Consider the following 15385-nt stretch of genomic DNA (forward strand, 5'->3'; position numbering starts at 1 on the left):
TGGATATTTCTGGCTTTGCCACTGACCATACACTGCAATGCACCATACCTGTTTCCCCTCCCATCTCTTTGTCATCTAGTCTATTTACTTGCAGGCTCTTTTGAACAGAGACCATCTCTTACTATATGTCTGTACAGCACCTAGCACAGTGGGTCCCGGACGTTGCATGTGCAGTACAAATCATACATAATAATAACAACGATGCCTTACATTGAGAAAAAAGCACTGCCTGAAAGCACCTGCCTATGCAACAACACAATCTGGTGACTGCAGACAGATGGGTTAGGCTTTAAAAAGTGAATCAGTTGCCTTGTTCTCAATTTTGCTGAAATAGACTTTAAAAAAAAAACTCTAGCAAAGATGAGGTGAGTAAAATGTTGTTCAATGAGGTAAGGTAAATAGAGCAGTTGATTGTTTCACTGTTCTTTGGTGATACATAGGGTCTTTGAGGATAGATTGTTACTTGTGTGAAAAGCTGACTAGGTTAAAATGAAAAATACTGTTAGTAAAATGCAGAGGAAAATGTGGTCAACAGTCCACTAAAGCAGTATTTTTCACACGTCCTTTGACTCTTTAGTTCAGTTAAATTCATGATCCATAAAATACAGAGCAATAAAGTCCATTTCTTGTTGCTGTGTTGAATTAAAGTATTACTAATCATGCTTGAAAAAAACATTGTTTTACTTAGATACTCTTATTCTGTATTTTCGTGGGGACGAGGCAGGAATTTCAGATATTATTTCCCATTGACTAGGTTTTGATCCAGGTCTTTGTTTTCTCTCTCTCTTCTTCCCTACCAACTTCTGCATATACAAAATGCCAGCCTACCAGCATAAGACTGTGGTTCCCACCATACTGTGTGTTAAATAAACATGAAGAAAATTATTCCCTGCCTAGGGAATTATTGTCTAAAGGCAGTGATGGAAAATGTATTAGAAGAAAAACAAAAATGTTTTAAGAAGGTTTAATGACATACTAATATGTGCTGGGGAAAATCAGGGGGGAGATGGGAACATTCTGAATGTATTAATTGATGTTTATAGAACATTATTGTAGCAGATACACTATACTCTGTGGTCTCAGTTGTCCCTTGGACTATGCTTCCACACAGGGGCATAAGGGCAAGTAACTCCACTTTGTTCCCTTAATGCACTATACACACTTTGACTCTGTGCGCCTGGGGATAAGTGGACTCTGTGTGACTGCTAGCCCTTGCCCTGGGAGCAGGTGGGCAAGGAGTTAAGCAAGGGGGTAGAACACCGGCTCCCGCTATGCCTCATGTTGGCACCACAGATGGTCCCACATTGGGGGTGGAAATGGGGTACTGTAGTTTGCTGCTGGTATAGTGCTGCTGCAAATTACTACCTTCTCCCGGAACAAGGGAAAGCAGGGAAGGAACTGAGCCACGCAGATACACAATTTCTTCCTTGTACTGCCCCATACCCAGGGCTTGTGGCAGAGCAGCAATCTACCAAAGTAAAGGTGAATATTGCATTACATACAACCTGGACCAAATTCCCACTGGCTTACTGACGAGAGTACAACTCCATAGAGTTGCACCTGCTTACACCAATGACCTTTTCATTCACCTCTATTACCCTCTATCTCACCACAAATGGATATCAGTCCTTGAAAAGTCACCTCCAGAAAGTGCTGATATGACATTACAGGACCAGCATAATGGTGTTACACCAGGGATCATTTCCAAAAAGGGGCAATCATCACTGCACCCTGCTGGGTAAATGAAAACGTAACACAGTGGATCCAAAGCCAGTGTTAATTTAGACTCTGGTAATCTAAACTTCCTTTAAAAGCATTTTTCTTTCTGGTATTTTCATTTAGGTGGGTTTCTACTTTATATCTAAGGAGGTTTCCAAACACTCCTGCTCATCATTAGCATTATGCGGCTGTGCAAAGGAGTAAGGGGATGAAAGGTGCTCCCTTCCCTTTCTGTGCCAGCTACCAGTACCTCGGGCTGCAGTATGGAAGGGGAAGCAGGACCTGTAGAGATGCTCTTTTCCCCCATGGAGATGCGTGGGATGTGGTGGGAGTGAGCAGAGCCTTGACTCCGACTCCAAAGCAATAGCAGGCAATGTAGGCTGGGCCATGCATAGACTCAATGAAGTTTACTTTAGTCCCTGGAGCAGGGAGAAAATGGCAGACAGACTGTGTTAATTCAAACTACTATCTGCTTCCCAGGTTGCTCCTGGACAGCACAGTTATGCACTGCCTCTTTATCAGGGCAGATGGCAAAGTCAGGATCTAGACCCTAAAATGTTTGTGTTCTCATTTCTACTGTTCTTGATGGGTATAAATTACTCTGAAATACTCTTTGAGGGAAGGGATTTTATTTTAATCCTTTAAATGCTACTCTCAGTTACTGTGCTCACAAGCTCTAAGTTCCTTCTTTTCTCCTCCTCTACGCGCCCCCCCACACACACACACACCAACCAAGAAGAGAAAGAGGATCACCAGGGAAAAGTCAGACTCTCCAATGCAAAAATGAAGTTTGCCTTTGAACATGTCTCTAGGGCAGCATAAAGGTGGAGTCATTACACTGCTGGCTCAACCTACAAAGCAGAACTGAGGAGAAGAGAAACCAAGGGAGCCAAAGTGCCTTCACCATTTGACAGGCATGGATGTTTTCATTGCACTATTTGGTAACTGAAAACCTCTTTGTGAAAGTCTCTCTGTCAGGACTGAAATAAAAGAAACCTGCCTTCAGAATTCATTTTATTTACTGTGATAAAATCCAAAACTTTATCATAATTATTACTATATATATTTGTAAAGCACACATCCCCATGTAATGTGTACTGCATTCCGTTATGCAGAAAGAACTGCAGAAAGAACGCTGCAAAGGTTCATTTTATTCTTTAATAAAGGTACAGTTGATCTCTGTACATTTCCTTTTACACTTATAATTTTAGACACTTACTTCAAATATAAAAGGCAAGATGTCCTGTTGTTACATTAAAACATTGCCCTCATTTCTGCATTAACTCAAGTGATTTTTTTGGCTTACTTTATCCTTTTTGATTATAACACCCCTGTGGTGTCTAAATGGAAGGTAACTACTTATACAAGAGTTAAGGGGGACTGATGAATTGCAAATGAGGATGACTTATGCAGTAAGAGTGTATACTTATAAGTAGCTTTGAACTACGGGTGACTGAAAAAAAAAATCTCTCTTGAATTTCTCCCTATAGCGTCAAAGTTGAAATTCATCAGTTCTGTCCTCTAGTCAAATTTAAATGGATGCACCATACCTAGCAATTTGATAGGCAAGGCTGCTCTAAATTTCAAGCTGGAAAGGGTTCCTAGTGTAAACATCTAGAAAAAAAATCAGCCTTCTCCCAGCCATCTCTGTAGAAGTGAACTATGATTGCAATTTACTAAAGCGTACAAGAGAAGTTTATTGTTGATGAGGTTTGTCAGCTTTTCTCTGCTGGAACTGTTTGCTCTTGATGTGTTTTGTTGTTGATGTAGCTTGCTATTGGTCTCCATTTCTACCACAGTATCTGGTTACTGCACCAGTTTGTACATGATGCTCTGTGCTACCTGAGAAGTTTGCTATTGGGATGATTAACATCAGTATCAATCCCTTTGCTTATTAACAGTGTCTCAGACTGCTGCTTTTTTATCTTTATTTTTTTCTTTTTCTAAAGAAAAGCTTTATGCTTTAAAAACCTCAGAGCCATATACTGTCTTTGAAATGTAGAAGGGAATCCCATTATTATTCTGCCCTCACATATCTATGTGCAACTCATGCAATCCATGCATAATTGAACACAGAATTTGGTCTTATGTGATTATTTTTCATCATACTTTTGGTGCAAACATTCACAAAAACAATAAAATAATCTAAATTATGAGAATATCTGGATAGACAGGAAATTGAAGTAAAATTCCACTGGAGTACTAGGGTCTCCAGACTATAATACCTTAACAATGTTGTACTTTACATTGCAGCTGCATTCAGAAACTTAGAAAAATTGTATTAATACAAGAAACTTTGTAAAGATGAAAATTATAAACCTCAGTGGAACAGATGATTCCATAAATATTATACTACATAGTCAAATGCTAGAAACAGTCAATTAGCTTTAATATCTGTGTAGAGCCTTTACTGATAACTACAGTCATCGAGTTGTAATGCTGGTAAAATGTATCTTTACAATGAATAGCGTCTGAAGGAAAAAGAAATTACTCAGTAACTTTAGACTGCCAATGAGGGGAAATAATCTGTAAGTATCATCTTCTGCCTGATGTAAGCAACTGAATCAATGTCAAAGAAGGGAAGTGGCATATAATCTTGCTCCATCATTCTTAACATCTCATGGCAGTGAGTAAAATACAAACACAATGCCATTGAATCTCAGTGCAAAAGGAAATTAACTAAAATATTTTTAAAAGATGCATGTGGGACCAAAAATATTGTTTTTTAGGACTGCTAATCATTAAATCAGTTCTGTTTAAATAACATGGTATGGCCCTAGTGATGAGAAAACCACAAACAGTTCAGAGCTCAGGTTGAGTTCAGATAAGCATTCCAAACTCTGAAGCTAAAGCTTACCCAAATTTCTTAAGCTGATAAAACTAAGTTGGAAATTCAAATAGAAAAAATGGTTCTTTGCCTGTTCTATAACTGTTGTTGTTCAAAATGTGGGTCCAGGAATGTATTCCACTCAGCTGTGTTCGTGCCTAGCATATCAGAGCCAGAGATCTATTTCCTGTAGCAGTACCACTCAGGGCAGCGCATGCACCTACTCATCCTCATGACACCTCCTGAGGCTATATATAGGTGGCCTTTATAACAGAGAAGATGGCCCAAGACTCGGATGCATGGAGGATGAACGGTAGGTCATGGAATACATGCCTGCACACACATCACAAAGAACAGTTACAGAACTGGTAAGTAGCTGTTTTGTCTTCTTCGAGTGGTTGCAGGTGTATTTTCCACTCAGGTGACTCACATGTGGTACAGTATGGTGGGGGGATACAGAGTCTATTTTTAAATAATGATTTTAACATCATGGCCAAAGTTCACATCAGATCTGGATGAAGTGGTGATTGTGTAATGATGAGTGAACATATGTACTGAGGACCAAGTGGCAGCCCTACAAATCTCCAGTATAGGAACACCTTTTAGGCAGGTGACTGATGTAGCCTGGGCCCTTGTCAAGTGGACCAAGAGTTTCTGTGGAGGAGTACTGAGCTACTCCACATACTGTTGTAATGCAAGAAGTAATCCATCTAGACACCATCTATGCTAACACTGCCTGACCTTTCAGGCAATCAGCATAGGAGACAAAAAGATAAGGAGGCTTTCTGAAGACTTAGACCTGTCTAGATAGAAGGCCAGCACCTCTTGTCATATAAGGTATGTAGGCATTCCTTTTCCTTACCAGAATGCAGTTTTGGGGGAAAAAACTGGGAGATACACTGTCTGAGTTAAGTGAAAAGCTAATACTACTTGGGTGTGGCCACAGGGCTTCCTTGTCTTTGAAAAATACTGGGTAAGGAGGGCTTCCCATGAAAGCTTGCAGTTCATACACTCTCCTGGCTAATAGCTATGAGGACAGTGATCTTTTGGTTAAGTGAGTCCATGAGCTCAAACAGCAGGCCCATAAGCGCTGCTAACACTATGTTTTGAAATCCCAAGGAGGTACTGTGTCCTTAATAGGTGGGAAAAGACATACCACTCCCTTGAGAAACCTAGTCATCACGGGGCTGGAGAATGGTGAGGCCCCTTGAATGGGAGGGTGAATAGCAGAGATTGCTGCACCGTTTACCTTCAGAGAACTCAGAAAGGCCTGAGGATTTCAAATGCAGAAGATACTCTAACATGTCTTTGGCTCTTCATTTCAGAAGGCTGTATCCCACGATTGGTAGACCAAACGGAAAACCATTTCCATTTACCTAGGTAAGTCAATCTCATTGATTGCTTCCTCCTATTGAGTAAAATCTCTTGAGCTGCTAAGAAGCATGTCTTTTCCTCCTGGTCTAGCCACTCACAAGCCATGCCATCAGACGGAGGCTGCTCAGGTCTTGATGTAGAATTTGACCATTCTGCTGCAATGGTAGGTCTGGGAGGAGAGGCTGATGGTGAGGAAGTTGAACTGTGAAACTAATGGTTCAACAACCAGCACTGTCTCAGCCAGGCCAGGGTTCTGAGTATTAACCTTGAACAGTTTCACTTAAGTTTGTGAATGACCTGTGAGGTCAGAAGGATTGGGGGAAATGCATACATTAGCCCCATCCTACAGTCCAACATCAAGGTATTGGTTAGCAAGCCCAGACTGTGGACTGTCCAAGAGCAAAACTCAAAAAAAACTTCTTGTTGCCTTTTGTAGCAAACAGGTCACTGAAGAAATGCAAGGGAGGAAAGTTCAGCAAGCTCTGTGAATTGCCCAGAACTCAAGGACATTCATAAGAATATTCAACTCCTGCTCTTTCCAGAGAGCTTGAGTCTATGACTGTAATAGACTCCTTGGCAAGATTAGGTAGCCTAATTGTTAGCACACCTATTGCCACCCAGTGGGCACGTCTTGCAGTCCAGGCCCTCTTTTAATCAGTGGTGTAATGAGTTAGGCAGTGGTAGGGGAGCCCAAGCCCCGCGCATTCCACCAGCCTCCATCCTAAGGCTTAAGGAGAGTCAAAAGTTTCTGGTCCCCTGAAGGTGCTCTCCAAGTTCCACCCCCCCCCCCGGGGGTTTCCTACCATCAGCTGTCCTCCCCCAACTTCCAGTCCAAATAGAAGCTCAGCATGCAGTCTTAGTCCCTGGGAGAGACTTCTCCAGTGTCCTTCTCAGGAACCTTCAAGGTAGGTCTGTCCTCTTCCCCAGCCTCCCCCTTCTGAGCTGGGTTGGTCCCTTTTCAACCCTTCCTCCACTTGGAATATGTTCTGCAGAACTGGGCCCAAGACTGTCCTTTAATCCCTTCCAGCCCAGTGTGAGGTCTGTATACGCCACCACAATGACCCTTCTAGATCAGCTCTCCTGTAGCACAGAGACATCTGTTATAATTGTCATGGTGGGACAGGGCGAGAAAAGGGAAAGCCCATACATATATTGTCCCAATTAACCCACACCTCTAGAGAATGTAATACTGCAGGTGTGAGTCAGACCAACTTGTCCAAATGGTGCTTGCTTGGATGATGGACCAATTTCAGCAATGCCTAAAGCGTGCAAAGACACAGTCTTGCGTTGGTTACATCAGTACAAGAGCCCATGTGGCCTAGCAAACTCAGAGAGGTCTGAGCCATGGTGGATAGGTGAGCCCTGAGAGACATGCATAAGTCAAGGATCATTTGAAATCTCTGTTGGGGAAGAAAATTGGTCAAACTCAGAGTCGAGCAGGCCTCCAATGAACTTGAGTCTCTGAGTAGGAATAAATGTTGACTTTTCCTTGTTCAGATGACCGAAAAGATGGATGATTAACCTGATGTGGCCATGAACCTGGTCCTTGGATGACCCTCAACCAGCCAATCATTGAAGAAGGGAAGACATGGATTCTATTCTTTCTTAAGAAGACCGCAATCACCATGTGTTTGGTGAATACATGAGACACCAACGACAAGCTGAAGGGATGTGCCATATACTGATAAGAAGTACATACCCTACCCCACCCCTATCATAAATCTGAGGAATTTCCTGTGGGCAACATTTTCACATGAAAGTATGAATTTTGAAGATCAAGAGCAGCAAACCAATTCTTGTGATCTAGACAAAGAAGCATTATTGCTAGGGTAACAATGTGGAATCTCATTTGCTTGATGAACTTGTTAAGAGTCTGGTTCAATGGTTCAATATATGGTTCAATATAGGTCTCAAACCTCCCTTGGACCTGGGGGATCAGGAAATGGTGGGAGTACAAATCCCACCCCTGAAACTGCAGGGGAACTTTCGTTATAGCCCCCAAGGTAAGCAGACTGCAAACTTCTTGTAGGAGTACAGATTCATGAGATACATCCCTCAAAAAGGACAGGGAAGGAGGAGGGATGGAGAGGAACTGGATTGAATCTCTTAGTCCTGCACTTTGTAGGACCCACTTGTCCAAGGTTATTGCTTCCCAAGTGCTGAGGAAGTGAAATAATCTGTGCCAGAGAGGGAGGAATGAGAAAATCACTGCTGGTTGTATCGCTATCCTCAAAGATGTCAAGAATTAGATTTCTTCTGAGATTTCAGACAGTTCTGCTTACATTTCTTGTTTAAATACAGGTTATTTCAGCACCTTCAGTTCTGGTTCTCACCCGGCCAAAATTCAAAAGTTATTAAACATTTAGCCAGTCTTAGGATCTTAGTATATCTCTATAGATGGCAGTGAGGAGTGATTGTTACTGGCTTTTTAGAAGGCAAACTCTTCAGATCAGGGACTGTGCTTTTTTCTGTTGTACAGTGCTTTGCACTTGGTGAACATTATGGCAAACACATAAAAATAATAATAATGAGTTGCTCAAAGTGGTTCGCCCATCCTTATAAATAACTAGGAAAGACCTGAAACAGAATCCAGACCCTAAGCCCCTTGAACTAAGGGTAGTTTTGGTTCTAAATCCAGATCTAAAGCATAAAACTCAGGCCTGTCTCTATTACATGACCAGTTTTCATAGCTAAGGCCTATTTTTTCTAATAACTCACCTAACTGACTACTTCAATTGGGCCTCTTTTCAGCAATCCACCTCTATTCAACAAAGTTCTTACGCACATGCTTAATTTAGGTTCATACTTAAGTGTTATTGGGGACTTGCTGAATAGGGATGGAGTAAAGGGTGAGCTTAAATGCTTTGCTGAACTGGGGGCTAAAACTGTAAATGGTTATTTTTAGGGAACTGCTGTAAGGGCTGCACCATTCTCTTTTCTCCTTCTCAAACACTGAGACAAATGAAGCTGTAAAATGACCAAACTCCTCTGTGGTCAGTGGAGTAGCAGTCTGTCTGGCAACTGGCCTTCATCTAATAACTGTTCTAATCAAGTGGAAAGCTATTTTAATGCAGCAACAAGTAAGGATATAGGTTGATGATAATTTATACATTTTAAAAGAGAAGATAGAGTGTGATTCAATGGATTGCAATAGGTTTTAGAATATGGAGTTGGAATAGGCTTTTTTCTACAAAAACACTTCAAGAAGATCCATTTTATGTCTCTCAGATTATATACAGCTGTTCGTCATACAGTTTAGTTCTGGCATATGTTAAGGTATTCCCTATTGTGTCTTTACAATTACAAACAGTAAACTATTCAAAGCTCAAAGGAATGCAGCTAATAGCATGTGTGTTGTGTTTCATCACAACAATCACAGAGAATATAAATTAGTGAAGTTATCTGTGTCATTTGTCTGCCTAATTGGGTTTCCCAATAGGAACTGGCAATACGTTGGGATGTTTTTTTTTGTTTTGTTTTTTGCCCCCATTTCAAATTTTTTAGTTAGCAATGTATCTTATGATTTTGAAAATGCAAACACAATGCATCCTAAAAAATGCTTTTTACGTTTTAAATATGTTGTGACTTCATGATATAGAGGAGTTTCAATATTCCTGGATGAGCTCAATGTCTTCCAGCAGTTTGTGTCTCCATTTTTCTCTTATACCCCTCCCCACCCCAACGCCTCTTCTGTTTAAACATTCCATTAAAGTAAAAAAGAAGAGCAATAGGAAGGGGAGCAAGAAGGTACAGTGCTCAAAAGCGAGAGCAAACTATATTTCAGCAAAGTAGGGAATATCTGAACACTGAAAGCTGCCAGCAGTATCACAGTTATGGAGATCTTAAAATCTAAAGCCAGTGCTTGGTGACTAAGGTCAGGTGATATATTTCAGATGGCATTTAACTCACTCTGTTGCAGCAGTGTGAGAGAACTAGTCTGAGACTGCTCTCCCACTTTGGAAATCACTGTCCTCAACTTCTGCCATATACAGTATAAGAGGTCTGTCTACACAGCAATGTAAGCCTAGGGTTAGGGGGACTTGAGTTAGCCGAACTGCATCGGGGCCATGGGTTTGAGCATCTACTACTGGATTTTAACTCTAGGTTAAGGATTTTTTGACCTGTATTTGAACTGAGGGCTCTGGAGTCCACACTGCAATGCACAGACCACCTGAGTCAAAGTAACCCTATCTCAGAGAGACTAATGCCCTCCCCACCCCCGTGTCGACACTCTAGTCCGATGAATATGTTGCACTGTGAGAAAACTCTACTGCTCACCTTGTTTCCTAACGGTGACAATGCTATTGATGGGACTAAGGTGCCCATAAGGAGCACATGAGTACATAAACTGCACACTTAGCTCCTTTGGTGGCTGTCTCAGTAGAATGACTGTAGTTTGAGAAGGCTTTATACTGAACTACCATCTAATCTGAGAATTGGGCTTTCCATCTCTAGGCTGAGTCACATTGGCAAGACAATGCCCACGTGCACCTGTTCTCAGGATAAATAGGACATCAGTCTCCAGGGCTGTCAAATTATTAAAATGAAATTTTGCAATTCTTAATTTTTAAAATGCGATGTTCAATGAAGGTATCTTTGATTGATTTTTTCTTATTTCTTTATTTTTGTCCATTAGTTTTGAAGTTTGACATAAAATGTAGGTTACAGAGGAAAAACACACACCCCTCCCTGGCTGTTTCCAGTGGCAGAGTGGTGAAGTGCATCCCCAGGGCTTGGGGTGTAGTGTGCTCCAGCATCCCTTGTCCTGGCCCCTGCCAGACCCCAGGAAGCAAGGATAAGGGACCCCAGGGGGGATGCAGGGAAGTTTTGGGGCTGGCTCCCACAGTGCACACAGCCTGGGCACCTCTGCACACGCAGCCCCCGGGATGGTGGGTAGGGCCAGGAGCACGGGACAAAGAGTGGAACAGGACCAAGCAGCTGTCCTGCAGAGAGGGGGAGCATGGCCAGAGGAGGGATGATCCCCAACAACCTGGCAGACGGGAACCACCTCCCACCTGTGAGCTTTGCTCCCTGCTCCGGGCAAGCTCTGCACTGCAGTGAGGCGGAGCCCAAGCTGCTGCTACAGGAGGCTGCAGGGAGGTTTGGGGGCTGGCTCCCACTCACCACCCTCACAGAACATGCTGCCTGGGTGCCCTTGTACACACAGCCCCAGGGAGGACATGGGGATCCAGAGAGCAGGGTGGAGACCAAGCGGCTACCCTGAAGGGAGGGGAAGCGGCCAGTGTGTTGGGGAGATGCCATCCCCTCCCCCAGCCATGCTGAGCTGAGAGCTCTGCTAATTTCCTTCTAATCAATAGCCGACTATACAGATATAACAACATCCCTTGTCACTCCCCCAACCTCAACCCAAACTACCTCTTTCACCACTTAAAGGCTTGATCCCAAATCACTGGAATCAATGGAAAGATTCTGTGATGCCAGGTAATCCAAACTCTGTGGTCTGAGTAGATCTGAGGGAACATAAGCACAATATTAAGAGAAAGTAACTCCTCACTGGCAGCTATGTAGGGCCTACACTCCTGCCTAATTCTGACCTTTGGGAGATAAGGGGAATCCAACTCTCTGCTTTTGCATGTTAATGGGAGAACATTAGGAAGCCATTCACATGCACAGAGATGGAGACAACTCCTCCCTGTTTTGAAAGGAACTTTTTTTGGTCTCCCTTTCTTCCCCATGGAGTAGCTGTGAGGGAAAGCCTCCAGGTTGCCATACTCTGTGAAATCCATGGTAAGCTGTTCAGGGTGAGTCAGAACTCCTAGGCAGGTCCATCATAGCTCAGAAGGCCAATCTGTACATCCTTTCACTCTGGGCTGACCATCCTATGTGTTGGTCAGCTGTTGCTGAGCAAGCATACATGATAATAAGAGAGATTTAGGATTGGGTTCCTTGGTGCCTCATCTACCTATTCATAAACCAAAAGTTGTGAGGCGATTGTAATATTCCAGTAATTCAGTATGAAAAGTCATTAGCATGGTGCAAACCCTGGGCTTGATTCTTCTAATACTAGTTTTACACCCGCAAACACTTGCAGTCCTGGGGTCTCCAATTCCGAGGCAGTCTGCCTGGTGACATGGGTACTTGGGTTGTGGGAGCACCCTCTGGCTTGAAGTGGTTTCCATCATATACAGGGTTTACAGTTTTGTTCAATGGCTTTAGCACCCCACACAATAAAAATTGTTTCAACGCCATTGCCTGGTGGTCCCCAATTCCAGAGTAGTTCTCGTGCCACGTTGACAAACCTGCTGGAAACTAGGCAAGGTCCCACCAGAGTCCTCCTGGGTTCCACTGAAACGTTGGTGAAATCAAAGTAGTTCTGTAAAACATTTCAATTTTGCTGAATCAGCAAACTGTGATGGAACAACATTTCAACATAATTTTTCCAACCAACTCTGCTGGCCATGCCGCATTCTTCTCTATGCTCCCAGATATCACAGAAACTGCTCTGAGCATTGTGGCTCTGGAAGGTGAGGAAAGGACACCTCTTCTCTGAAGCCTGCTCCATTTGGATCTGGCTGAAGTTCCAATCAGAAGCATATTTGGGAACTACTCCACCCTCTTTCAGTGGCTGAAAGGGGCTTTTGGCGCATCCACTGTCTATTGAGGAAGCCATTCTGCCATTTGATAGCAGAGCCAAGGGTGCTCTACAGGGGCACTGGCCAGTTTTGTAAGAGGTCAAATCCCCAAACATCCCCTAGAAGAGGATTGAAAACTCTATCCTTCAGAAGTCATGGATTTTCCTAGCCACCTACATGAGAAAGCCAAGATAATTCACTGTGCCAATGGTCCTTTACCTCAGATTCAACAGGTGTTTTACCTGAGTAAGGACTGCAGTATCAGACTCTTGAGTAAGGATGTGATTTCTCATCTTTCTGATTACAGCAACTGTCAGCAAAAACTCTCCAAGAACAAAGGCAATTGCAAATTCTAGCAAGTTTCAGGTAGCAAAGAACTTAAGTACTTATTCAAATTTATTGTTATGGAACTATTTTTCTTTGTTAGCATTTATGTAAGTTACAAGTATCAATCTTTAATGCTCTGCTTCTAAAATCCTAGGTCTGTAAGTGTCTTTTTAGAACCATATCACCAGTACTTTGCATAAATCATGCCAGTTGAAGATGCCTCTATGAAAATTGAAAAAGTAAAAGCCCTATAATAAACTGTGAAAATGACCCATTCAAAGTTTTCAGATTTCACACTACAGAAAATATTTGAGCTCAGCCTTTAAGTTACTAGAGAATCATTCTACAGCAGTTATCACTGATCCATCGGAGGAAAGTCAGCAATAATTTACTGTAAATTTGCCAGATGGAAAGACTCAGTCAAAACAGCTGACTTTTGCATTTCAGTCAAACACATACAATGGTATATCACAGAAGAACAGGGGGTAGCATCATAACTAAAAGGGGGTACACTCAGCATTGAATCCCCCTTGAATGAGATGACAAGAGTGTACTACATGGATTTTAAAAGAGAAAATACCTTTGGGGGACATTCCCATTTATGAAATAAGGAATGATGCTATGGTGATTTACATCAGCAGAGGATCTGACCCATTGTCCATGTAGTAAAGGAGTGACATGAATGGCAGAGAACTAAACAATGACATAGGAAATCATGTTGTACAAGTCACTTTGAACAAGACAGAAAAAGAGATTGAACATTCTTGTTAGATGGGAATAAGAATATAGATCGATGGACAGCACCATCAAGAGAAGTCATATGACAGAGGCTGAAGTATTTGCAATTGAGTTTGAAAGGGGAAGAATAGATTATTAGAAAGAAGGATTTCAAGTGAGAAATCAAACAAAGAGAGACTATAACAAGCCGTGTAACAAATTAAAATAAACAAAATGACTATCCACTGCAGAGAAAGAGCCTGAGAATTACTACTGATTCAGAGAAATATGTTAACAGCTGCATAATTCTGGCTGTAGATGCAGCCACCAAAGACTGTCCCTGTCCCAGAGCAACATCAGCCAGGCTCATGGGAATAAGAACGAGGTTGCATGCTGAATACTGCTATTCTTGTACAAAGGTGAATACCGCCTGCCTGACCAATTTTCTGGTGTGTATTTATTTATTTTGTGTGGGACAGAGAGAACTAGAAGTTCATGTTTCAGGTTATACCAAAAAATCTGGGGAGCCCAAGAAACATCGACCAGGCATCCCAATGAACTGAAACCTATCTTAAGAACTAGCCAAATCAAAGTATTTTACAGGATGATTCACTTTGATTGCACTTCACTTGCTCAGTTGAAGTTGCTCCTTTTCTGCTTTAAGGGGCAATTCTTCCATCCTTGCCTGCCTTTCTCCACAAGAAGTTCCACTGATTTCAGATAAATAGGATTTCAACAGGACTGAGGTCTACCTCACAGGGGTGTGGTGAGGATAAGCTTATTAATGCCTGTGAGGCACTCAAATGCTATATAAGAACCTGACCCTAGATAATTACTGTCCTGGTTTTTGGAATACAAGACAGGAGAACTGATAGAATAATAATCCTTCTCTACCTTGCAGGGATATTTTGTGGATAAAAACCTTTGATGTCTGTGGTATCCTCAGATACTATTGTAATGGGGACCATAAAAATATATAAAGGATTGTGACCACCGGATCGTGGGGAGTAACAGGTACACAGCACCTGTTTACCATAGGAACTAAGGCCCACAAAGTCCATGCAGGAGGGTAAGTGGGAGCTCTTACTTCTCCTACATGGGCAACTAGTCCAGCTCACAACCTAACCCAATGCGGTACTTCAGAAATCTTTTGGGATTTTTCTTTGTGTGTGTATTTATTTTCCAAATCCCAATATACAAAGAAGGAGTAACAATCTCATTCACATATCATCCTGTCCCTTTAAGTGTCCCTTTAAGCCAGAACCACGCTATGTGACCCTCTTCCAGACTTACAAAGCTTTGCAAGTGGATTTGCTCCCTGAAGAGATGAATCCTAAACTTTGGCTGGGATTTGGCTGTTCCTGAGACTTGGCCTCAGGGGCGACAATTCTTTTAAAACGAGAGCACTTGGATAAGCATAGACGTTTCATCACAATATTCGAGCACTGGTCAACCATTCTTTACAGGAGAAAGCAAGGAACAGACAATGATGCAGCTCAACTTGACAAGTATATAGTTCTCCAAAAAGGTAACATTTTTCACCTTTTACAAATACACACATTAGAAAAGTGGGTGAGTATATTTGCTTGAAAAGGATCACTTAGGCAAAAGGCTAACTTTGCAGTGCATATACTGTACTTTAAGTAAATACAGGTGATATCCTTCTACGGGAGGGTTCTGGCCTTTGTAACTGAAGACAGTGTTGGCACAAAGTTATCACTCATCTCAAAGCATGGAGACTGCATTAAGGGAGACATGACCACATCTGTAATGCCTCTGTTCAGAATGGTGCATTGACACTTTCGCTCTGTATCCTTGTGCTCCCAGA

General features: G+C 42.2%; 1 long non-coding RNA gene across 1 annotated transcript in view; it reads right to left on the reverse strand.

The window, feature by feature from the left end:
* The window catches only part of LOC122461780, a 272200-nt gene that overhangs the window by 50100 nt on the left and 206715 nt on the right, over positions 1–15385 (reverse strand). The window lies entirely within an intron of this gene.

This window comes from Chelonia mydas, chromosome 9 (assembly GCF_015237465.2).
Source record: "Chelonia mydas isolate rCheMyd1 chromosome 9, rCheMyd1.pri.v2, whole genome shotgun sequence".
Taxonomy (NCBI): Eukaryota; Metazoa; Chordata; order Testudines; family Cheloniidae; genus Chelonia; species Chelonia mydas.